The following is a 25538-nucleotide window of genomic DNA, read 5'->3' as shown; positions in this document are numbered from 1 at the left end:
TTTAACTTTTATTGAACACTTAATGAAAAAACAAGAAAACCAATGACAGCTTGACAGTTTGCAGGCTCACAACTAGCAGTGCAAAACCAACTTCCCACAAAAGGCAGGTGAAAAAAGGGCTACCTAAGTATGACTCCCAATCAGCAACAACGATGTACAGCTGTTCCTGATTGAGAGCCATACCAGGCCAACACAAAGAAATACACAACATAGAAAAACATAGAACCATACCCAAAAACCCCGATAACACAAAAAAAACACACCCCTGCCACGCCATGACCAAACTATAATAACAAATAACCCCTTATACTGGTCAGGACGTGACAGTATGACTTCACAGACAGGAAAATGGCACCAGAAGAAATGGCAGCAGTTTTACGGGCGTCCAACCAATTGTGCTATTATGTGTTTTTTTTCGCGTTATTTGTAACTTATTTTGTACATAATGTTTCTGCAACGTATCTTACGGCAAAAAAGAGCTTCTGGATATCAGGACAGCGATCTCTCACCTCGGATTAGACAAAGAGGGCCGACATCCCAGTTATTCGCAAGAGGAAGCGATGCAGGTACAGAGGACGAAGAGCCGGACGCCTCGTCAGGACCCGCAGAAGGCGAGTATGAAAGCTGCCGTAACCGTCAATATTACTCGCCAACGTGCAATCATTGGACAATAAATTAGACGAGGTACGATCATGAATATCCTACCAACGGGACATCAAAAACTGTAATATCCTATGATTCACGGAATCGTGGCTGAATGACGACATGGATATTCAGCTAGCGGGATATACGCTGCACTGGCAGGATAGAACAGCACACTCCGGTAAGACGAGGGGGGGGTGGTCTGTGCATATTTGTAAACAAAAGCTGGTGCACGAAATCTAAAGAAGTCTCTAGATTTTGCTCACCTGAAGTAGAGTATATTGTGATAAACTACAGGCCACACTACTTGCCTAGAGAGTTCTCAGCTAAACTTTTCGTGGCTGTTTATTTACCACCACAAACAGATGCTGGCACTAAGACCGCACTCAGTCAGCTGAATAAGGAAATAAGCAAACAGGAAACCACTCATCCAGAGGCGGCGCTCCTAGTGGCCGGAGACTTTAATGCAGAGAAACTTAAATCAGTTCTACCAAATCTCTATCAACATGTTAAATGTTCAACCAGAGGGAAAAAAATTGTAGATCACCTGTATTCCACACACAGAGACACGGAAAAAGCTCTCCCTCGCTCTCCATTTGGTAAATCCGACCACAACTCTATCCTCCTGATTCCTGCTTACAAGCAAAAATTAAAGCAGGAAGCACCAGTGACTCAGTCTATAGAAAAGTGATCAGATGAAGCAGATGCTAAACTACAGGACTGTTTTGCTATCACAGACTGGAACATGTTCCAGGATTCTTCCGATGACATTGAGGAATACACCACATCAGTCACTGGCTTTATCAATAAGTGCATCGAGGACGTCGTCCCCACAGTGACTGTACGTACATACCCCAACCAGAATCCATGGATTACAGGCAACATTCGCACTGAGCTAAAGGGTAGAGCTGCCGCTTTCAAGGAGCGGGACTCTAACCTAGAAGCTTACAAGAATTCCCGCTATGCCCTGCGACGAACCATCAAACAGGCAAAGTGTCAATACAGGGCTAAGATTGAATCATATTACACCGGCTCCGACGCTCGTCGGATGTGGCAGGGCTTGCAAACTATTACAGACTACAAAGGGAAGCACAGCTGCGAGCTGCCCCGTGACACGTGCCTACCAGACGAGCTAAAACACTTCTATGCTCACTTCGAGGCAAGCAACACTGAGGCATGCATGAGAGCATCAGCTGTTCCGGACGACTGTGTGATCACGCTCTCCGTAGCCGACGTGAGTAAGACCTTTAAACAGGTCAACATACACAAGGCTGCTGGGCCAGATGGATTACCAGGACGTGTGCTCCAGGCATGTGCTGACCAACTGGCAGGTGTCTTCACTGACATTTTCAACATGTCCCTGATTGAGTCTGTAATACCAACATGTTTCAAGCAGACCACTATAGTCCCTGTGCCCAAGAACACAAAGGCAACCTGCCTAAATGACTACAGACCCGTAGCACTCACGTCTGTAGCCATGACGTGCTTTGAAAGGCTGGTCATGGCTCACATCAACACCATTATCCCAGAAACCCTAGACCCACTCCAATTTGCATACCACCCAAACAGATCCACAGATGATGCAATTTCTATTGCACTCCACACTGCCCTTTCCCACCTGGACAAAAGGAACACCTATGTGAGAATGCTTTTCATTGACTACAGCTCAGCTTTCAACACCATGGTACCCTCAAAGCTCATCACTAAGCTAAGGAACCTGGGACTAAACACCTCCCTCTGCAACTGGATCCTGGACTTCCTGGCGGGCTGCTCCCAGGTGGTGAGGGTAGGTAGCAACACATCTGCCACGCTGATCCTCAACACTGGAGCTCCCCAGGGGTGTGTGTTCAGTCCCCTCCTGTACTCCCTGTTCACCCACGACTGCATGACCAGGCACGACTCCAACACCATCATTAAGTTTGCAGACGACACAACAGACAGCGACGAGACAGCATATAGGGAGGAGGTCAGAGACCTGGCCGTATGGTGCCAGAAAAACAACCTCTCCCTCAACATAACCAAGACTAAGGAGATGATTGTGGACTACAGGAAAAGTAGCACCGAGCACGCCCCCATTCTCATTGACGGGGCTGTAGTGGAGCAGGTTGAGAGCTTCAAGTTCCATGGTGTCCAAATCAACAACAAACTAGAATGGTCCAAACACACCAAGACAGTCGTGAAGAGGGCATGACAAAGCCTATTCCCCCTCAGGAAACTAAAAAGATTTGGCATGGGTCCTGAGATCCTTAAAAGATTCTACAGCTGCAACATCGAGAGCATCCTGACCGGTTGCATCACTTCCTGGTACGGCAATTGCTCGGCCTCCGACTGCAAAGCATTTCAGAGGGTAGTGTGTACGGCCCAGTACATCACTGGGGCAAAGCTGCCTGCCATCCAGGACCTCTACACCAGGCGGTGTCAGAGGAAGGCCCTAAAAATTGTCAAAGACCCTAGCCACCCCAGTCATAGACGATTCTCTCTACTACCGCGGTACCGGAGTGCCAAGTCTCGGACAAAAAGGCTTCTCAACAGTTTTTACCCCTAAGCCATAAGACTCCTGAACAGGTAACCAAATGGTTACCCAAACTATTTGCATTGTGTGCCCCCCCAACCCCTCTTTTATGCTGCTGCTACTCTCTGTTCATCGTATATGCATAGTCACTTTAACCATGCCTACATGTACATTCTATCTCAATAAGCCTGACTAACCGGTGTCTGTATATAGCCTTGCTACTGTTATTTTCAAATGTCTTTTTACTGTTGTTTTATTTCTTTACTTACCTACACACACACACACACACACACACACACACACACACACACACACACACACACCTTTTTTTCGCACTACTGGTTAGAGCCTGTAAGTAAGCATTTCACTGTAAGGTCTACACCTGTTGTATTCGGCACACGTGACAAATAAACTTTGATTTGATTTAATAACCTTCTCTTTCAATTACATCTGATTAATTCTCACCTCCTTCAATAAAGTCATATCAAAGTCAATATTCCATCAACATAGGGGATTCTTTGGCCCATGAAATTACACCAGAATTCATATTTTCATTTGTTTTCTGTTGCAATCTTACCAAAAAGCAAGTTTCTATTTTAGAAGTAATGAGAGGCTACATACTATTTTAAAAAGGGTTCTTTAGATGAAAACGGTTCTTTGTAGAACCTTATCCCTCCGCAAAGAACACTTTTGGAACCCTTTTTTCTAACAGTGTGGAATGTATTATTTTCTCTCACCAATGTCCAGACTGATCTTTACATCTGTGTGGCTTCCAGTGTGAAAATGTCAAGGGCATAGAAGGATAATCATATATGTTCATAATGTTAACATTTTCTTGTTCCCGGGGATTTATATGTATCCTGGGGAGAGTAATATATTTTGTAAGGCCCTTAAACTGTACATAAAACTAATGTGAAGTTGATCAAAATGCCCTTCATGGCTTGGACTGGGGGCAATAATCAAGCCACTCTTCATGTCTATGGACTGAGGGCAATCATCAAGCTAACCTTCATGGCTTGGACTGGGGCAATCATCAAGCTACCCTTCATGTCTATGGACTGAGGGCAATCATCAAGCTACCCTTCATGTCTATGGACTGAGGGCAATCATCAAGCCACCCTTCATGGCTTGGACTGGGGGAATCATCAAGCCACCCTTCATGGCTTGTACTGGGGGCAATCATCAAGCCATCCTTCATGCCTTGGACTGGGGGTAATCATCAAGCCACCCTTCATGGTTTGGACTGGGGGCAATCATCAAGCTACCCTTCATGTCTATGGACTGAGGGCAATCATCAAGCCACCCTTCATGGCTTGGACTGGGGGAATCATCAAGCCACCCTTCATGGCTTGTACTGGGGGCAATCATCAAGCCATCCTTCATGCCTTGGACTGGGGGTAATCATCAAGCCACCCTTCATGGTTTGGACTGGGGGCAATCATCAAGCCACCCTTCATGTCTATGGACTGAGGGCAATCATCAAGCCACCCTTCATGGCTTGGACTGGGGGAATCATCAAGCCACCCTTCATGGCTTGTACTGGGGGCAATCATCAAGCCATCCTTCATGCCTTGGACTGGGGGTAATCATCAAGCTACCCTTCATGGTTTGGACTGGGGGCAATCATCAAGCCACCCTGTATTGCCCACTCCCCCATGTTAAAAAACCTGAACGCTCTCTTGTGTTCCTTTAGTACACCTACTTGAATCCCTGAATCTGGAATATACTTTCACATGCTGTTTTAAAATAGAATTGACGCTGTGAGAAAAGAGATGACAACCACTATAACCTTTGAGGGCCAGCATGAAAAGTTTCCAGGTACTTCGCTTCTGCAGTCCTCTCTGCATGAGGAGACATAACAAATCAAGGGCCACCATCTCCCAGAGGCAGACAGGGGCTGCATCCCAAATGATTCCATATCCTCTATATAGTGCACTACTTCTGACCAGAGACTTTTTGGCTCTGGTCTCTATTGGCCCTGGTCAAAATGAGTTCACTATATAGGGAATAGGGGTGCCATTTTGGTCCTGGGGGACCAAAGTCCTGTTAGAGGGGGAAAGGAGAGCCAGAGAAAGAAAGTGTCAGTTCCCCTCCAGACATTACAGACATACTAGATCACCTGGGTACAAAGATTAGACAGAGGTCATGCAGATACAGTATTTAAAGTGTTTTGGTCGCGTACACAGATTTGCAGGTGTTATAGCAGGTGCAGTGAAATGCTTATGTTACCAGCTTCAACAGGGCATTAAAATGTCTTATGTTACTAGCTCCAACAGTGTAGTAGAATGTCTTATGTTTCCAGCTCCAACAGGGCAGTAGAATGTCTTATGTTACCAGCTCCAACAGGACACTAGAATGTCTTATGTTACCAGCTCTAACAGGGCAGAAGAATGTCTTATGTTACCAGCTCCAACAGGGAAGTAGAATGTCTAATGTTACTAGCTCCAACAGGGAAGAAGAATGTCTTATGTTACCAGCTCCAACGGGGCAGAAGAATGTCTTATGTTACCAGCTCCAACAGGGCACTAGAATGTCTTATGTTACCAGCTCTAACAGGGCAGAAGAATGTCTTATGTTACAAGCTCCAACAGGGAAGTAGAATGTCTTATGTTATAAGCTCCAACAGTGTAGTAGAATGTCTAATGTTACTAGCTCCAACAGGGAAGAAGAATGTCTTATGTTACCAGCTCCAACAGGGCAGAAGAATGTCTTATGTTACCAGCTCCAACAGGGCACTAGAATGTCTTATGTTACCAGCTCCAACAGGGCACTAGAATGTCTTATGTTATACCTCCAACAGGGCAGTAGAATGTATTGTGTTACTAGCTCCAACAGTGCAGTAGAATGTCTTATGTTACCAGCTCCAATAGGGCAGTAGAATGTCTCACAAATACAATAGTAATACACACAAAAATCTAAACAAGAAAAGAAAATCTAAACAAGAAATCAAGAATTGACAGAACCAATCGAATGACTGGCATTAAATTAACAAATCACACAATTTCAACCACTGTGTTAACTATTTATTATATATTTTGTAACTATCTTTAACAGTTAGTAACCTACTTATAAACCCCTTTAGAAACCCTTTTAAGTAGACACCCATAAATCAAGTTTTATAATACAATATAAGCGTATCATAAGGCATTATAATGCATCATAAGGCATACGCTTATATGTGTATGCCCTTAAAGTGTTACCAATGTCTCCCCATACTGGTGCCTCCATTTTGAAACCACCACCAGTGGACGAGAAGCAATAGGTTTCTGTTTCAATATAAATCATCTAAATATAGCTATTCATTTGAGATGCATTCAAATTCTGAATTTCTGTAAGCCTTCCAATCTGGGTGCCCAAGAGAGGCAGTCCTGACTGCAATGGGGGAATTATAAATATTTAAATGTTCTACCTTCTTACATTTCATGCAATGTGTAAATCAGGTTTTTCGAGCCTGCAGTGCACACTGCAAGGAAATGAGATATGCAAACACGCAACCACGCACAAGCACACACAGACACATTCTGTCCATTCGGCCATCTGACAGTTTAACAGTCTGTTTAATGTTCAGTAGGCCTATAATAATAATAATAATAATAATAATAATAATAATAAATTATACAACTATACAAAAGAACATCTTCCAATTTGACCAACAACATGACCACAACCTGCATTAGGTAGATATAATTGAAAATAGCTATGTGTCCAAGAGTATACCACATTCTCACTTATACATCTACTGTAATGTTTCCCTTTTGATTTATTGACTTTCTTTAACCTGGTGACTATTAAGAAGCCATTCTCTTGTACAACAACTATTTAAATTTAACCAGGCAAGTCATTTAAGAACAACCCCTTATTTACATTGACGGTCTCCTGGGGAACAGTGGGTTAACTGCCTTGTTCAGGGGGAGAATGACAGATTTTTTTTACTTTGTCAGCTCAGGGATTTGATCCAGCAACCTTTTGGTTACGGGTCCAACGCTCTAACCACTAGGCTACCTTCCGCCAGCATAGTTACCCTTCCTTTACCTTTTACACTGTGTATGGTCTAGCGTCTGCAGAAAGGAGTGTTGTTGAAATGGGAAATACATTTTCTGAAAACTTTAAATTAATCATAATAACATGGAATTTTGTGTTTAGCAGATGTTATTGGGAGTGTAGTGAAATGTTTGTGCTTCTTGTTCTGACACTGCAACAATATATAACAAGTAATATCTAACAATTTTACAACAAACACCTAATACATACAAATCTAATTCCTGCTTCTTTTCATTAAAGGCATTAGCATATGAAGAAATGCCAGTGCTGATTTATTGAATTAGTATATATCTAGGCCAAGCGGTGATGTTTCAGTGTGTTGCATCACATCGCTAACGGTTATTTGCATTTCAGGCTCAAACATTCCCTCTAAATGGTTTACATTAATCCCTTTTCATATTGTGCTTTTTAGTATTCTGTATATCAGAAATACTGTATGCTTCACAATGAAGCACAAATTAGCAGTAACATACTTTCTGATGACTGGTGAGCAGTGGTGGAAAAAGAAATCAATTGTCATACTTGAGTAAAAGTAAAGATACCTTAATAGAAAATGACTCAATTAAAAGTGAAAGTCACCCAGTAAAATACTACTTGAGTAAAAGTCTAAAAGTATTTGGTTTTACATATACTTAAGTATCAAAAGTAGAAGTAGAAGTAGAAATCATTTCAACTTCCTTATATTAAGCAAAGCAAACGGCACCATTTTCTTGTTTTATTATATTTATGGATAGCCAGGGGCACACTCCAACATAATTTACAAACGAAGCATTTGTGTTTAGTGAGTCCGCCAGATCAGAGGCAGTAGGGATGACCAGGGATGTTGGAATTGGACAATTTTCCTGTCAAAATGTAACGAGTACTTTAGGGTGTCAGGGAAAATGTATGGAGTAGAAAGTACATTAATTTCTTTAGGAATGTAGTGAAGTAAAAGTAAAAGTAGCCAAAAATATAAATAGTAAAGTACAGATACCCCCAGAAATTACTTAAGTAGTACTTTAAAGGATTTTTACTTCAGTACTTTACACCACTGCTGGTGAGATTGTCTCTGTCTTATTATAGTTCTGTCTACCTGACAGAGTACTTTCCGCCCACTCAGTGTTTTGAACAGTAGCTGTTATGCTGTACAGTATGCCTATGTTTCACATTGTTTGCCACTTCTCACACAACTACACAGCTGTCACAGTTATCATTGTATTTCACTTCTCACACAGATACACAGCTGTCACAGTTATCATTGTATTTCACTTCTCACACAGATACACAGATACACAGTTATCATTGTATTTCGCTTCTCACACAGATACACAGCTGTCACAGTTATCATTGTTTTTCACTTCTCACACAGATACACAGTTATCATTGTATTTCACTTCTCACACAGATACACAGCTGTCACAGTTATCATTGTTTTTCACTTCTCACACAGATACACAGTTATCATTGTATTTCACTTCTCACACAGATACACAGCTGTCACAGTTATCATTGTTTTCAGGGTGTGTTATATTTCCCCTCAGCTCTTAAAAATATACTCCTTCTGCTCCAATATTTCATACCCTAAAAAAAAACATGCATTGTGTCATGACTTTCTACCTAAATCACGTCAACAGGCACTCTCAGATATAGCAAACAAAGATGTGTGTTTTCATGTTTGGCGATAGACTTTCTCCAACTGTTTTCCATATTAATTCCCATTCTGAGATAGACACAGGATGGCTCACAAATGGAACCCTATTTCCACAAAGTGCACTACTTTTGACCAGAGACCTATGGGCCCTAGTCCAAAGTAATGCACTTCATAGGGAATAGGGTGTCATTTGGGATGTAGACTCAGGGTTCATAGAGACTGATGCATAGCAATTACCTGGTCTTCTTTGAACAGCTTTCTGTGTATCTCATCAAGGCTCATTTTCATCGAAGCAAACAGCAGATCCCCTCCAAATCATACAATGTGCACCAAATGGCACCCTATTCCCTATGTAGTGCACTACTTCTGACCAGAGCCCTATGGGATTTCCTATGGGTCCTGACCAAAAGTAGTGCACTACATAGTGAATAGGATGTGGTTTGGGGCACAGTCGTACATTTCTGGCTCCCACAGAGCAATCGTAATGGCACCGTTATCTTCATTTTCCCTCAAAAGAGAAAAAACACAGAACACATGCTTTTCATGTGGATTTTTCATTTCAGTCCGCCTGAGACCATTTTGAAAGAGGCAAACAAGTTATGTGTCAGTTGCTGAAAATGGCTTTAATACTAACTTGTCTGTCAGCTAGTCAGCCGGTTCATGATGTTTCCTGTTTGTGGAATTTAATTAGTTTATAACATCCTTATTATAGATCACTATGATGCATTATATGACTCAAGTGCAAAGGACATTGTAGATATGCCTAGTATGTCTATATTCAACACTGGCAATTTGTTAGGAACGGAGGTCAGGCTGGCTAGTTGGTTTCGTAAAACATTTTAAATTAATGATTGCAATTTCAGACTTGGCTCAATGGAGGGGGAGAGTTGGCTCAATTAGAGCAGTGTCTGTTGCCCTATTCTTTCTTTCTCTCTCTCTCTCTCTCTCTCTCTCTCTCTCTCTCTCTCTCTCTTATATCCCTATATAATGTTCTGATATTATTTCAATGTGATCCTCTCAGGTACTTTCAAATCAAATTAAATGTCTTTATAAAGTCATTTTTACATCAGCACATGTCACAAAGTGCTTATGCAGAAACCCAGCCTAAAACCCCAAACAGCAAGCAATGCAGATGTAGAAAGCACGGTGTCTAGGAAAAACTCCCTAGAAAGGCATGAACCTAGGAAGAAACCTAGAGAGGAACCAGGCTCTGAGGGGTGGCCAGTCCTCTTCTGGCTGTGCCTGGTAGAGAGGAACCAGGCTCTGAGGGGTGGCCAGTCCTCTTCTGGCTGTGCCTGGTAGAGAGGAACCAGGCTCTGAGGGGTGGCCAGTCCTCTTCTGGCTGTGCCTGGTAGAGAGGAACCAGGCTCTGAGGGGTGGCCAGTCCTCTTCTGGCTGTGCCGGGTGGACATTATAACAGTACATGGCCATTAAGTTGCTCAAACGTTCATAGATGACCAGCAGGTCACATAATATACTGCTCAAAAAAATAAAGGGAACACTTAAACAACACATCCTAGATCTGAATGAAATAAATAATCTTATTAAATACTTTTTTCTTTACATAGTTGAATGTGCTGACAACAAAATCACACAAAAATAATCAATGGAAATCCAATTTATCAACCCATGGAGGTCTGGATTTGGAGTCACACTCAAAATTAAAGTGGAAAACCACACTACAGGCTGATCCAACTTTGATGTAATGTCCTTAAAACAAGTCAAAATGAGGCTCAGTAGTGTGTGTGGCCTCCACGTGCCTGTATGACCTCCCTACAACGCCTGGGCATGCTCCTGATGAGGTGGCGGATGGTCTCCTGAGGGATCTCCTCCCAGACCTGGACTAAAGCATCCATCAACTCCTGGACAGTCTGTGGTGCAACGTGGCGTTGGTGGATGGAGCAAGACATGATGTCCCAGATGTGCTCAATTGGATTCAGGTCTGGGGAACGGGCGGGCCAGTCCATAGCATCAATGCATTAGGAGGAACCCAGGGCCAACCGCACCAGCATATGGTCTCACAAGGGGTCTGAGGATCTAATCTCGGTACCTAATGGCAGTCAGGCTACCTCTGGCGAGCCCATGGAGGGCTGTGCGGCCCCCCAAAGAAATGCCATCCCACACCATGACTGACCCACCTCCAAACCGGTCATGCTGGAGGATGTTGCAGGCAGCAGAACGTTTTCCACGGCGTCTCCAGACTCTGTCACGTCTGTCACGTGCTCAGTGTCAACCTGCTTTCATCTGTGAAGAGCACAGGGCGCCAGTGGCGAATTTGCCAATGTTGGTGTTCTCTGGCAAATGCCAAACGTCCTGCACGGTGTTGGGCTGTAAGCACAACCCCCACCTGTGGACGTCGGGCCCTCATACCACCCTCATGGAGTCTGTTTCTGACCGTTTGAGCAGACACATGCACATTTGTGGCCTGCTGGAGCTCATTTTGCAGGGCTCTGGCAGTGCTTCTCCTGCTCCTCCTTGCACAAAGGCGGAGGTAGCGGTCCTGCTGCTGGGTTGTTGCCCTCCTACGGCCTCCTCCACGTCTCCTGATGTACTGGCCTGTCTCCTGGTAGCGCCTCCATGCTCTGGACACTACGCTGACAGACACAGCAAACCTTCTATCCACAGCTCGCATTGATGTGCCATCCTGGATGAGCTGCACTACCTGAGCCACTTGTGTGGGTTGTAGACTCCGTCTCATGCTACCACTAGAGTGAAAGCACCGCCAGCATTCAAAAGTGACCAAAACATCAGCCAGGAAGCATAGGAAAAGAGAAGTGGTCTGTGGTCCCCACCTGCAGAACCAGTCCTTTATTGGGGGTGTCTGGCTAATTGCCTATTATTTCCACCTGTTGTCTATTCCATTTGCACAACAGCATGTGAAATTTATTGCCAATCAGTGTTGCTTTCTAAGTGGACAGTTTGATTTCACAGAAGTGTGATTGACTTGGAGTTACATTGTGTTGTTTAAGTGTTCCCTTTATTTTTTTGAGCAGTGTACTTTGACCCTGTCATACTGTAGTTTAGATCCCTAAATGATTGAGTTTAGATCCCATAAGGAGACAAACTGTCAACTTCATACTCCAACAAAATGAATTTGGCTCACAAATGTGAATAGATGAATGGGCTTTTCTGAAGTGTCTTGTCTTCACACACGGTGAAAGTTTAATTTATTTTTCATTCTAACTTGACATTCTGACAATGATTTATTTTTACTTGGTAAGTCCCCTGACAATGTTGTTGTAAGACAAAGGTTCGGATAAAATTTTGACATGCTGAAAGGTCGTACATGTTTGAACATTCATTGCAATGATTGTGTCTAGCCCACTGTATTCCAGTTTATATACATTTAATCATCTTATAAGTACCTTATGAAATATAAAGTTTGTCAATTTGTTTCATGTGAGAGCGTTATTGTCCCATTCCGTAATAAACTATGGGTTATAGCTACTATTAAACCCTGTATGAAAGTCTGTACTCACAGCTTGCCCTTACTCACTCATAGGCTGGGTCAGAATTACACTCCATCTAGGTAATGGCTGTCAAGCAGCAATTATACTACATGCTATATATATATACATCTGGGACTGTAAACATAGGATTGTAATACCCACTAATTACTGTTTCTCTGCCTTTCGCCGACGGACTCTAACAAAACTCAGCAGGCAGTTTAATTCATGGCGTCCATTATAGTGATGTGACACAGTGGACTCACTGATAGTGGTGCTGTGAGTTATGCAGTTGGGTGTAATTGTCCTCCTGGTTAAACCAAAGCTCAAACGTCACATTGAAATTTAGGATGCGCCACAAATACCACCATATTCCCTATCCAGTGCACTACTTTTCACCAGGGCCCAAAAGTCTCTAGTCAAAAGTAGTGCTCTATATAGGGAATAGGGTACTATTAGTGACGTAGTAGACAGTGATATGTGACAGGAACGTGTGACGCAGTATGATGTAATACAGAGAGGTAGCACACCTGAGTTCAAATACTATTTGAGATCATTTCAAATATTTGAGCTAGGTTTGATTGAGCTTCCGTGGCACAATAGAATCTACAGAATGGTCTAAGACATGCAAACCCCGCCCCATCTGGCACTCCAGCCAGGCTAAAGCAAACGCTCAAAAGGATTTAAAAGATTTCAAATAGTATTTGAACCCAGGTCTTGTACATAGGTGCAGTACAGTGAGAAAGCTGCTGCAGCCAGGGACAGTGATACATAATGTGGATGTATCCATGAGGATGAATTGTATTTCTCCCAGCTAGACTTAGCTATGTGTAAGTAATGGAGCGTGGCATCATGGGAAATGACCACTAGAGATAGATAGACAGAGAGGTGTGCCCTCTTTCCATCTCTATGGAAGGTGATGCTACAATAAATGTCTCCAAAAACCTTAATCAGGGTCTGTATTCATAAAGTGTCTTAGAGTTTGAATGCTGATCTAGGATCAGTTTTGCCTTATAGATCATAATGAATAAGTGTAACGGCTGTCGTAGAGAGGGGACCAAAGCGCAGCGTGTTGATTGCTCATGATGAATATTTATTTTAACTCAGAACACTAAAGAAAAAATAACAAAGCGAAAACGAATGCGCACAGTTCTGTCAGGTACAGAAAACTAAACAGAAGACAACTACCCACAAAAACAGGTGGAAAAAAAAAACCTACTTAAGTATGATCTCCAATTAGAGACAACGAGGACCAGCTGCCTCTAATTGGAGATCATCCCCAAAAACAACAACATAGAAATAGAAAACTAGAACTTAAACATAGATATACAAAACATAGAAAAACACAAAACACCCCCTGTCACGCCCTGACCTACTCTACCATAGAAAATAACATCTTACTATGGTCAGGACGTGACAATAAGATTATATGGGCATAGGGGATCTGATCCTAGAACAGCACAGACCAAGCAGTGAAGACAAAAATACAAAATAATATATATAAATTATTATTATTACCAAGCAATCAATTATATGGCTATTATGAGAAAACAGGAAGTCTTTAAAACTAGTTTTCACTTTATTACCATGTTATTCCCATAAAATTACATTTATACTTGGATAATTTAATAGGATCTTGGTGGTTGTTACCCTCTATTCTGGGCTGGAATGTAAAGTGCTACTGAACCCTTTCCCATTTCTTCAGAAGACCTCTTTACAAAAACAAGTTCAAAGGATTAATCAACATTGTAATGGGGTTTAGCAACGCAACCTACAAAGAAAATGGAGATATTTGCCATAACTGCAGGCAGCAGCGATACGGTGGGCAACAACCTGCCAAATGTTAGTTCCATGTGTCAGTACTGTTGGTTGAGGAACATAAGAACTCCTGTCTCTTTCAGCTCACTCTTGGGAGAGCCCAAAACTACAGGCCAGAGGATGGACCAAGGGGTATTGACAACAACATTGGCATGAGGTTTTTACACACACACACACACACACTCACACACACACACACACACACACACACACACACACACACACACACACACACACACACACACACACACACACACACACACACACACACACACACACACACACACACACACACATTCAATCACTAGGGGGAAGCTGGCAAAGACCTAAAGCCTCAGCATTCCAGCCATGGGTAAAACGAACACTGTCTTTGATGTTCTCTTGGCATTTCTCTGTTTAAAAATACAACCCTTCCCTTGGCCCCTGTCTGCAGGTCAAACTCTCCTTCAGAATAGCTCTGCCATCAACGAGACATTTGCTGTTCCCAAATGGCTTCTTATTCCCTACAAAGGGCTTTACTTTTAACCAGAGCCCTGTAGGCCCTGGTTGAAAGTAGTGCACTTTATAGGCAATACAACCTTCTTCTCTTCTCCACAACAGTTACTGCAGTATGATGACGTGTTTTTTTTCAAAACAGGTTTCACAAATGTGTAAGACCTTTCTATTCATAGTTTAGTGAATCTTTTCACCAGTTTAACTTTCTGTAAAGGCATCATTAGTGTCTCAAAGAGATTTCAACCTATGAACAATTACTAAGAGCTCTGTTCTTCCTTAATGTTCACAGTGTGTGGGTGTGTGTGTGTTTGTGCGTGGGTGGGTGCGTGTGTGTGTGTACGTGTGTGTGTGTGTTCAGTGCTGCTTCACATTTTTCCTGAAACAAGTCTGGAATAATGCAACAGGGACAAATATATTATTTCTCAAATAATTGTGGATTAATAATCATCTTAAATGTGTGTTTGAGAAAAATGTGTTGGTTCATCCTTTATTTGTCACATGCGCTGAATACAACAAGTGCAGATTTACAGTGAAATGCTTACTTACAAGCGCTTAACCAACAGCGCAGTTCAAGAAGAAGAAAATATTTACCAAGTAGACTAAAATAAAAACTAATAACAAAAAGGAACACAATAAGAATAGCAATAATGAGGCTCTATACAGGGGGCACCGGTACCGAGTCAGTGTGGAGGATATATACAGGGGGCACCTGTCACGACTTCCGCCGAAGTCGGGTCCTCTCCTTGTTCGGGCGGCTCTCGGCGGTCTTCTAGCCATCATCGATCCACTTTTCATTTTCCATTTGTTTTGTCTTGTTTTCCTCACACCTGGTTTCAATCCCCTCAATCACTTGTTGTGTATTTAACCCTCTGTTACCCCCATGTCTTTGTGTGGGATTGTTTATTGTTTCATGTATGCGCACGTTAGACTGGTTGCGCTAGGTTATGTCAACCCGTATTGTATTTCGTGTTCGTTGTGCCGTGTGTTTTTGGTTCGCCTAAATAAAAGGCTCCGTTTGCTACCCAATATCTGCTCTCCTGCGCCTGACTCCCTTACAGCCATTTACGCATACCTAACAGCACTGGTACCGAGTCAGTGTGGAGGCTATATACAGGGGGCACCGGTATCGAGTCAGTGTGCGGGGGTACAGGCTAGTTGAGGTAATCTGTACTTGGAGGGGTACAGGCTAGTTGAGGTAATCTGTACAGGTAGGGGTACAGGCTAGTTGAGGTAATCTGTATTTGGAGGGGTACAGGCTAGTTGAGGTAATCTGTACATGTAGGGGTACATGCTAGTTGAGGTAATCTGTATTTGCAGGGATACAGGCTAGTTGAGCTAATCTGTACATGTAGGGGTAAAGGCTAGTTGAGGTAATCTGTATTTGCAGGGGTACAGGCTAGTTGAGGTAATCTGTACATGTAGGTGGGGGGCGAAGTGACTATGCATAGGTAACAAACAAACAGCTAGTAGCAGCAGTGTACAAAAGGGAGGGGGGTGTCAATATAAATTGTCCAGTGGCGATTTTATGAATTGTTCAGCCAGCAGTCTTATGGCTTGGGGGTAGAAGCTGTTGAGGAGCCTTTTGGTCTGAGACTTGACGCTCCGGTACCGCTTGCCGTGCGGTAGCAGAGAGAACAGTCTATGACTTGGGTGACTGGAGTCTCTGATAATTTTATGGGCTTTCCTCTGATACCTCATATTAATAGGTCCTGGATGGAAGGACGCTTGGTCCCAGTGACGTTCGCACTACCCTCTGTAACGCCTTACGGTCAGATGTCGAGCAGTTGCCATACCAGGCGGTGATGCAACCGGTCAGCATGCTCTCGATGGTGCAGCTGTAGAACCTTTTGAGGATCTGGGGACCCATGCCAAATCTTTTCAGTCTCCTGAGGGGGAAAAGGTTTTGTCCTGCCCTCTTACGACTGTCTTGGTATGTTTGGACCATGATAGTTTGTTGGTGATGTGGACACCAAGGAACTTGAAACTCTCGACCCGCTCCACTACAGTCCCGTCGATGTTAATGGGGGCATGTTTGTTCCGCCATTTTCTGTAGTCCACGATCAGCTCCTTAGTCTTGCTCACATTGAGGGAGAGGTTGTTGTCCTGGCACCACACTGCCAGTTCTCTGACCTCCTCCCTATAGGCTGTATCATCGTTGCCGGTGATCAGGCCTACCACTGTTGTGTCATCAGCAAACTTAATGATGGTGTTGGAGTCGTGTTTGGCCATGCAGTCATGTGTGAACAGGGAATACAGGAGGTGACTAAGTACACACGCCTGAGGGGCCCCAGTGTTAAGGATCAGCGTGGCAGACGTGTTGTTACCTACTCTTACCACCTGGGGGTGGCCCGTCAGAAAGTCCAGGATCCAGTTGCAGAGGGAGGTGTTTAGTCCCAGAGTCCTTAGCTTAGTGATGGGCTTCGTGGTTACTATGGTGTTGAACGCTGAGCTGTAGTCAATGAACATCATTCTCACATAGGTGTTCCTTTTGTCCAGGTGAGAAAGGGCAGTGTGGAGGGCGATTGAGATTCCGTCATCTGTTGATCTGTTGGGGCGGTATGCGAATTGGAGTGGGTCTAGGGTGTTCGGGAGGATGCTGTTGATGTGAGCCATGACCAGCCTTTCAAAGCACCTCATGGCTACCGACGTGAGCACCACGGGGCGGTAATCATTTAGGCAGGTTACCTTCACTTCATTTAGGCAGGTTACGTTCACTTCCTTGGGCACAGGGACTATGGTGGTCTATTTGAAACATTTAGGTATTACAGACTCGGTCAGGGAGAAGTTGAAAATGTCAGTGAAGACACTTGACAGTTGGTCCGCGCATGCTTTGAGTACACGTCCTGGTAATCCGTCTGGCCCAGCGGCTTTGTGAATGTTGACCTGTTTAAAGGTTTTGTTCACATCGGCTACCGAGAGCTTTATCACACAGTCATCCAGAACAGCTGGTGCACTCATGCATTCTTCAGTGTTGCTTGCCTCGAAGCGAGCATTAAAAGCATTTAGCTCGTCTGGTAGGCTCACGTCACTGGGCAGCTCGCATCTGGGTTTCCCTTTGTAGTCCATAATAGTTTTCAAGCCCTGCCACATCGGACGAGCATCAGAGCCGGTGTAGTAGGATTCAATCTTAGTCCTGTATTGATGCTTTGCTTGTTTGATGGTTCGTCTGAGGGCGTAGCGGGATTTCTTATAAGCGTCCGGATTAGTCTAACGCTCCTTGAAAGCGGCAGCTCCAGCCTTTAGGTCGATGCCTTATGAAAGTACGACAGAGTAATATTCACAATATATACAGTGAGGAAAAAAGTATTTGATCCCCTGCTGATTTTGTACGTTTGCCCACTGACAAAGAAATGATCAGTCTATAATATTAATGGACGGTTTATTTGAACAGTGAGAGACAGAATAACAACAACAAAAATCCAGAAAAACGCATGTCAAAAATGTTATAAATTGATTTGCATTTTAATGAGGGAAATAAGTATTTGACCCCTCTGCAAAACATGACTTAGTACTTGGTGGCAAAACCCTTTTTGGCAATCACAGAGGTCAGACGTTTCTTGTAGTTGGCCACCAGGTTTGTACACATCTCAGGAGGGATTTTGTCACACTCCTCTTTGCAGATCTTCTCCAAGTCATTAAGGTTTCGAGGCTGACGTTTGGCAACTCCAACCTTCAGCTCCCTCCACAGATTTTCTATGGGATTAAGGTCTGGAGACTGGCTAGGCCACTCCAGGACCTTAATGTGCTTCTTCTTGAGCCACTCCTTTGTTGCCTTGGCCGTGTGTTTTGGGTCATTGTCATGCTGGAATACCCATCCAACACCCATTTTTAATGCCCTGGCTGAGGGAAGGAGGTTCTCACCCAAGATTTGACGGTACATGGCCCCGTCCATCGTCCCTTTGATGCGGTGAAGTTGTCCTGTCCCCTTAGCAGAAAAACACCCTCAAAGCATAATGTTTCCACCTCCATGTTTGACGGTGGGGATGGTGTTCTTGGGGTCATAGGCAGCATTCCTCCTCCTCCAAACACGGCGAGTTGAGTTGATGCCAAAGAGCTCCATTTTGGTCTCATCTGACCACAACACTTTCACCCAGTTGTCCTCTGAATCATTCAGATGTTCATTGGCAAACTTGAACTGCAGGATTTCAGTCCTTCACGGCGTAGTGTGTTACCAATTGTTTTCTTGGTGACTATGGTCCCAGCTGCCTTGAGATCATTGACAAGATCCTCCCATGTAGTTCTGGCCTGATTCCTCACCTTTCTCATGATCATTGCAACTCCACGAGGTGAGATCATGCATGGAGCCCCAGGCCGAGGGAGATTGACAGTTCTTTTGTGTTTCTTCCATTTGCAAATAATCGCACCAACTGTTGTCACCTACTCACCAAGCTGCTTGGCGATGGTCTTGTAGCCCATTCCAGCCTTGTGTAGGTCTACAGTGTTGTCCCTGACATGGAGAGCTCTTTGGTCTTGGCCATGGTGGAGAGTTTGGAATCTGATTGATTGATTGCTTCTGTGGACAGGTGTCTTTTATACAGGTAACAAGCTGAGATTAGGAGCATTCCTTAAGAGTGTGCTCCTAATCGCAGCTCGTTACCTGTTTAAAAGACACCTGGGAGCCAGAAATCTTTCTGATTGAGAGGGGGTCAAATACTTATTTCCCCCATTAAAATGCAAATCAATTTATAACATTTTTGACATGCGTTTTTCTGGATTTTTTTGTTGTTATTCTGTCTCTCACTGTTCAAATAAACCTACCATTAAAATTATAGACTGATCATTTCTTTGTACGTGGGCAAATGTACAAAATCAGCAGGTGATCAAATACGTTTTTCCCTCACTGTACTGTATCTATTGAAGAAGCAATCTACACTACACGTAAATTCAATTTTTCTCAATAATTCATGCCTTCTGGGAATGCTAGAAAGTCCAAAAGTTATGGCTGGAGTTAAAAAGTTGCCGTCAGAAGTATTAAAGTGTAAATTAACTTTTAATCTGTCTGTCTGCATATTTCAAGACATGGCATATAAGGGTGCGGTGAGATACCCGATGGTTTCTACCATACTGTTCTCGTCAATCATCTTGAAAACACGTATAATTAAAAACTGGGAATGAACCAGTCCTCCATCTTTAACACAAAGGAAAGGTCAAATGCTTTATTATCTAAATGTTGAAAGTGTGTGGGCGACGGAGAGAAACAAAATGGTGCAGTTTGAGGCCATGTGGCAGAGAGTGATGCGGGCACGGGGGGATGGGAGTGTGAGCTGGTGGGTCTGGGCAGGAGGGATGTTATGAATGTTTGTGAAAGTCTCTATGTTTTTGTTTGTGTGTATGTTTTTTATTGTGAAAAACAAAAAATCGCACAAAAAAATACACATTTTCCATTTTCATTTAGAACATGAAAAAATGATGTATTATTGAGTTGTCTTTATCCTTATAACAGTAGAGAAGCAGTAATCTTTATCCTTATAACACAGTGTAGTAGTAGTAGTCTTTATCCTTATAACACAGTGTTGTAGTAGTAGCAGTATTTATCCTTATTACACAGGAGAGTAGTAGTAGAAGTATTTATCCTTATTACACAGTAGAGTAGAAGTAGTCTTTATCCTTATAACACAGTAGTAGTAGTAGTAGTAGTCTTTATCCTTAGTAGTAGTAGTCTTTATCGCTATAACACAGGAGAGTAGTAGTAGTAGTAGTAGTAGTCTTTATCCTTATAACACAGTAGTAGTAGTAGTAGTAGTCTTTATCCTTATTACACAGTAGAGTAGTAGTGGTCTTTATCTTTATTACACAGTAGAGTAGTAGTAGTATTAGTGTTTATCCTTAAAACACAGTAGTAGTAGTAGTCTTTATCCTTATAACACAGTAGTAGTAGTAGTAGTAGTAGTAGTAGTAGTCTTTATCCTTATAACACATAGTAGTAGTAGTAGTAGTAGTAGTAGTAGTAGTAGTAGTAGTAGACTTTATGCTTATAACACAGTAGTAGTAGTAGTAGTCTTTATCCTTATAACACAGTAGAGTAGAAGTAGTCTTTATCCTTATAACACAGTAGTAGTAGTAGTAGTAGTCTTTATCCTTAGTAGTAGTAGTCTTTATCGCTATAACACAGGAGAGTAGTAGTAGTAGTAGTAGTAGTCTTTATCCTTATAACACAGTAGTAGTAGTAGTAGTAGTCTTTATCCTTATTACACAGTAGAGTAGTAGTGGTCTTTATCTTTATTACACAGTAGAGTAGTAGTAGTATTAGTGTTTATCCTTAAAACACAGTAGTAGTAGTAGTCTTTATCCTTATAACACAGTAGTAGTAGTAGTAGTAGTAGTAGTAGTCTTTATCCTTATAACACATAGTAGTAGTAGTAGTAGTAGTAGTAGTAGTAGTAGTAGTAGTAGTAGACTTTATGCTTATAACACAGTAGTAGTAGTAGTAGTCTTTATCCTTATAACACATTAGTAGTAGTAGTAATCTTTATCATTATAACACAGTAGTAGTAGTAGTAGTAGTAGTAGTAGTCTTTGTCCTTATTTATTTATTTTATTTTATTTCACCTTTATTTAACCAGGTAGGCAAGTTGAGAACAAGTTCTCATTTACAATTGCGACCTGGCCAAGATAAAGCAAAGCAGTTCGACAACATACAACAACACAGAGTTACACATGGAGTAAAACAAATATACAGTCAATAATACAGCAGAAAAATAAGTCTATGTACAATGTGAGCAAATGAGGTGAGTTAAGGGAGGTAAAGGCAAAAAAAAGTCCATGGTGGCAAAGTAAATACAATATAGCAAGTAAAACACTGGAATGGTAGATTTGTAGTAGAAGAAAGTGCAAAGTAGAAATAGAGTTAATGGGGTGCAAAGGAGCAAAATAAAATAAATAAATACAGTAGGGGAAGAGGTAGTTGTTTGGGCTAAATTATAGATGGGCCAGTGGGTTTGGCGATGATTATGAAGCGAAGGCCAGCCAACGAGAGCGTACAGGTCGCAGTGGTGGGTAGTATATGGGGCTTTGGTGACAAAACGGATGGCACTGTGATATACTGCATCCAGTTTGTTGAGTAGGGTATTGGAGGCTATTTTGTAAATGACATCGCCAAAGTCGAGGATCGGTAGGTTGGTCAGTTTTACGAGGGTATGTTTGGCAGCATGAGTGAAGGATGCTTTGTTGCGAAATAGGAAGCCAATTCTTGATTTAACTTTGGATTGGAGATGTTTGATGTGAGTCTGGAAGGAGAGTTTACAGTCTAACCAGACACCTAGGTATTTGTAGTTGTCCACATATTCTAAGTCAGAACCGTCCAGAGTAGTGATGCAGGACATGCGGGCACTACTACTACTACTACTTTATAACAAAGTAGTAGTAGTAGTAGTAGTAGTAGTCTTTATCCTTATAACACAGTAGTAGTAGTAGTAGTCTTTATCTTTATTACACAGTAGAGTAGTAGTAGTAGTAGTCTTTATCTTTATAACACAGTAGAGTAGTAGTAGTAGTAGTAGTCTTTATCCTTATAACACAGTAGTAGTAGTCTTTATCCTTATTACACAGTAGTAGCAGTTATCTTTATCCTTATTACACAGTAGTAGTAGTAGTTGTCTTTATCCTTATAACACAGTAGTAGTAGTTATCTTTATCCTTATTACACAGTAGTAGTAGTAGTTGTCTTTATCCTTATAACACAGTAGTAGTAGTAGTAGTAGTCTTTATCCTTATTACATTTTACATTTACATTTTAGTCATTTAGCAGACGCTCTTATCCAGAGCGACTTACAGTAGTGAATGCATACATTTCATCCATTTTTTTTCTCATTTTTTTTCTTCTTCGTACTGGTCCCCGTGGGAATCGAACCCACAACCCTGGCGTTGCAAACACCATGCTCTACCAACTGAGCAACACGGGACCATAACACAGGAGAGTAGTAGTAGTAGTAGTTGTAGTAGTAGTAGTAGTAGTAGTAGTAGTCTTTATCCTTATAACACAGTGTAGTAGTAGTAGTCTTTATCCTTATAACACAGTGTAGTAGTTGCATTCTTTATCCTTATAACACAATCGAGTAAAAGTAGTAGTCTTTATCCTTATTACACAGTAGAGTTGTAGTAATAGTAGTCTTTATCCTTATTACACAGTAGTAGTAGTAGTAGTAGTAGTAGTCTTTATCCTTATAACACAGTAGTAGTAGTAGTCTTTATCCTTATAACATAGTAGTTGTAGTAGTAGTAGTAGTAGTAGTAGTAGTAGTCTTTATCCTTATAACACAGTAGTAGTTGTGGTAGTCTTTATCCTTATAACACAGTAGTAGTTGTGGTAGTCTTTATCCTTATACACAGTAGTAGTAGTAGTAGTAGTAGTAGTAGTCTTAATCATTATAACACAGTAGTAGTGGTAGTCTTTATCCTTATAACACTAGTAGTAGTAGTAGTAGTAGTAGTAGTAGTAGTCTTTATCCTTATAACACAGTAGTAGTAGTAGTAGTAGTCTTTATCCTTATTACACAGTAGAGTTGTAGTAGTAGTAGTAGTCTTTAGCCTTATTAGACAGTAGAGTAGTAGTAGTAGTAGTCTTTATCCTTATTACACAGTAGAGTAGTAGTAGTAGTCTTTATCCTTACTGCACATTAGTAGTTGTAGTAGTAGTAGTAGTCTTTATTGTTATTACACAGCAGTAGTAGTAGTAGTAGTAGTAGTAGTAGTAGTATTCTTATTCATTATAACACAGTAGAGTTGTAGTTGTCTTTATTACACAGTAGTAGTTGTAGTAGTAGTAGTAGTAGTAGTCTTTATCCCTATAACACAGTAGTAGTAGTAGTAGTAGTAGTAGTAGTAGTAGTAGTAGTCTTTATCCTTATTACACAGTTGTAGTAGTAGTAGTCTTTATCCTTATTACACAGTAGAGTTGTAGTAGTAGTATTTATCCTTATTACACAGTAGTAGTAGTAGTAGTAGTAGTCTTTATCCTTATTACACAGTAGTAGTAGTAGTAGTAGTAGTCTTTATCCTTATTACACAGTAGAGTTGTAGTAGTAGTCTTTATCCTTATTACACAGTAGTAGTTGTAGTAGTAGTAGTAGTAGTAGTAGTCTTTATCCTTATAACACAGTAGTAGTAGTAGTAGTCTTTATCCTTATAACACAGTAGTAGTAGTAGTAGTAGTAGTAGTAGTCTTTATCCTTATTACACAGTAGTAGTAGTAGTAGTAGTAGTAGTAGTCTTTATCCTTATAACACAGTAGTAGTAGTAGTAGTAGTCATTATCATTATAACACAGTAGTAGTAGTAGTAGTCATTACCCTTATAACATAGTAGTTGTAGTAGTAGTAGTAGTAGTAGTAGTAGTAGTCTTTATCCTTATAACACAGTAGTAGTTGTGGTAGTCTTTATCCTTATACACAGTAGTAGTAGTAGTAGTAGTAGTCTTAATAATTATAACACAGTAGTAGTAGTAGTAGTAGTCTTTATCCTTATAACACAGTAGTTGTAGTAGTAGTAGTAGTAGTAGTAGTAGTAGTCGTAGTAGCAGTCTTTATCCTTATAACACAGTAGAGTAGTAGCAGAGACAGTAGAGAGTAATGTACATGATTAATATCAATTTAAACAAACAACCTCCACTCCAGATATATAGATTTTCTGCAGTATTTTTCATTAGCGACATGACTACTATCCTACTCGGCTGCCATTGTAACCTGCCAGTGCCAGTGTTTGGCTATAGAATATAAATGTGTGTCTGTGCTAGTCTTTTAAGTGGGGCCAAGTTAACACTTTGCAGCTCACCTAAACCCCCCTATCAAGCAGCAGCAGCTGTAGAGAACCCCCAAGCCACCACAGACTTAATCCAATTTGACTGGTCATCACTGGAGGCCGTAGCTGCATGGAACATAGGCCACGGCTCAAATGGTACCCTGTTCCCTATACAGTGTACTACGTTTGGCTAGCGGGTTCCCTATGGGCCCTGGTCAAAAGTAGTGCACTACATAGGGAATAGAACAGCATGGGACCTGGGTGGATAAACCTTTTTACTCTGCATTAGTGGAAAGGTTTATCATTTCATTTCTGTTCTGAGTCTGATTTTGCTGTGGTGGGAAGAATATTAAATGAATCAGATAGTTAGGCTATACCGGTACGGCATTATTTCATTTCTCTCCAAAGAACAGGGGCTATTTAGATAATTTAATTAATAATACAACACTGTGTCTTTCTGGGGGGTGGGGGGGGTTCCACAAGAGTTGGAAATAGCATGAGTTGAAAATGATGGATTATTGTGAACAATATCTAATATCTGAGTCTGTTTTACATGTTACAGAAGAAATGCCATGACATGAATGGCTGTTCTACACAGTCATAAACACAGGAACAATTGTAGAAGGACATGCCATCTGGCGTTTAGACTAGGGTAGGCCTAATAATCTGGTAATAATCTGGTTAATATATGTTAATCAGAGCAATTAACCACTAATCTTCTGCATCTTCTACACTAACAGTGTTTGGGTAGAAATCAACTGTTTTCTTTGCTATACTGTTCATGTCGAAAGCTTGAATGTTAAAACAAGATTTTTTTCCTAGCACATCATTTATTCACATTTTTAAGTAGGTGTACTTTTGTTCCATGCACCATGCACGTTAAAGGGGAAATCCACAGTTGAAACAATAATGCGAACTTCCCGCCACTGTTTCAGTAAAAGGCTCAGTGATGGGGCTGTAAGAATTTTACTACTCTCAAATTCATAGACAGAGCTATGGATGCAAGGACTGACCGTCCATGAAATCAAAATTATATTTTTAACCATGTTTTGAGGCTTTGTTTACATTTACATTATTACAAACAGTGGGGTAAACAATCTTTTTGGGGGGTCCTGAAGGGGTACGACAGATGAACTAAGCTCATGAGCCAGGTTATATTCTTCAAAACAATGGGTACATATCATTAATTTAGTAATAATGGCCATGAACATAAACGCTAT

General features: G+C 41.6%; 1 non-coding gene across 1 annotated transcript; it reads right to left on the bottom strand.

Moving 5' to 3' along the window:
* Positions 1 to 22412: 22412 nt before the first annotated feature.
* On the bottom strand, positions 22413 to 22487 carry trnaa-ugc (transfer RNA alanine (anticodon UGC)). Its single transcript has one exon. It is a non-coding gene; the product is annotated as a tRNA-Ala (tRNA).
* Positions 22488 to 25538: the final 3051 nt, after the last annotated feature.

The sequence above is a fragment of the Salmo salar genome, chromosome ssa01 (genome assembly GCF_905237065.1).
Source record: "Salmo salar chromosome ssa01, Ssal_v3.1, whole genome shotgun sequence".
Classification (NCBI taxonomy): domain Eukaryota; kingdom Metazoa; phylum Chordata; class Actinopteri; order Salmoniformes; family Salmonidae; genus Salmo; species Salmo salar.
This window is presented reverse-complemented; position numbering and strand designations above follow the sequence as displayed.